Consider the following 1,722-nt stretch of genomic DNA (forward strand, 5'->3'; position numbering starts at 1 on the left):
GCGGCAAACGACAAGAGACCGAGAGCCGATGTTGCCTAATCTTGGAGGGCATGATGTCCTTGCAAGCATGTGCCGATTTCCGAATTCGGCACAGACGTGGCTTCCATAACCACTGCCGGCAACTAAGAGAGTGATATGTGCGGGCTCTCGATCTCCCCAGCCGTAGCAGGGACTTCCTCGAACAGCTCGGATCACTCCCGTTGCGGCTGTGCGTCAGGCGAAGAACCCTCGTAACCGATCATAGCACCTCGTTTTTGACTGTAGAGATTGCGTAATCCATCGCTCTTATCATCTTCGTCGCCCGTTCGAGCGGAATACAGTAATACGAAATGCGAACTGGGTTGCTTGGGAAATATCGCGACGGCCTGTCAAATTTATCGAGGAAAGCCGAAGGGATGCGAGCTGTATAGAAATAGAGGCTTTGTGTATCTGTAGGAAGCGCTAGAAGATGAACCTTGCGTGCTCGCTTAGCTGGGGACTGATAAACACTGCTTGCAAATAGGCGCATACCTTTAGGCACGTCGCAGTCTCCTGGGACGTCTGAGTCGCCTCTGAAACGGACGGAGTAGGCGAGGGCGCAGTAGACGAGCCCGACATTGCAGCGACAGCTTCCTGCGCCATATTTGTGCCTGTATCTTGTCGGTGTCGCTGTCCTTGGGCTAGGGCGATCAAAACAGCCGCGATATATGGATCTTCCACTTCCTTTGGTGGTTGGAGACGGCATTGTTGCTTCTGTCGAAGACGAGTGATCGGAGGATTGATTCTATTGCAAGCTGAAATATTGATTGACTTGTTGCGACGCGATCTTACAGTCTCGAGGTCGAGATAGGCAAGGGTCGGGGTGGCTAGGCCAGAAGGGGGGTATGAGAAGACACCGCCGGTTTGGAGAGTAGCGACAATGTCCTGATCGAAACGGAGAGACAGATCTAACCTGGACGGTGAATCCATTAGCAGGGTTCATCATAAGACCATCGAAGGCACTTACTGGAAGCGGGAGATGCCGTGGCGTTCAAGGAGATGTCGAACCGCCGAAGTCTTAAACTCAGTCGTGCTCGCGTAACGCAAATCATCTGCTGTCGCACGAATAACTGCCTCCGTTGACAAGCTCGCGGCTTCGCTATGTTGCTGCCGGTTGCGTGTTGCCTTGTCATCGGTGTAGCAGCCTTGGTTGGCGTTGCCCGACCTACCTCGTCGTCGCCGACTTGATTCCTTCTGTTGTGGTCCGGCTTTCTCGAGAATGAATTGGCAGTCCAGAAGCTGCAGGTGTTGCGAAGTCCAGTGCAACAGCGGGACATATAAACGATCTCGGCTGTGTTTCCGCATAAGACCGTTGATCGATAATGGGTCAGCCGGTCGAGTAGTGGTGCGAGAAGACGACCACGACGACCCCAGGAACTTGGGCGTGGGCAGACAAGCACGCTTCGACCGAGGACTTGGAAGAGCATCTTCAGCCGTTCGCTTTGACTTGGTCCTTGGTTCTTGGAATTGTCGAACAGCAGACACCGCCATCTTCGGGGTTGACGCTTGGTTTGACGCCTGACGTGACTTGAATTCCTATTTGGCACGGGTGAGGCAGCAGCTCTGCCCAGTTGGCGGGATCCGCTGACAGCCGACACGCCGAGGATGAACCGCGACGCCCCACTTCGCCCGGCTGTTAGCCACAGCTCAAGCCAAGGCTTCACCCAGATCCTACCCTGCTGCTGCCTAATGTCGCCAGAACCG

Source organism: Verticillium nonalfalfae, assembly GCF_003724135.2.
Source record: "Verticillium nonalfalfae strain VnAa140/NRRL 66861 chromosome Unknown scaffold_104, whole genome shotgun sequence".
Taxonomy (NCBI): Eukaryota; Fungi; Ascomycota; class Sordariomycetes; order Glomerellales; family Plectosphaerellaceae; genus Verticillium; species Verticillium nonalfalfae.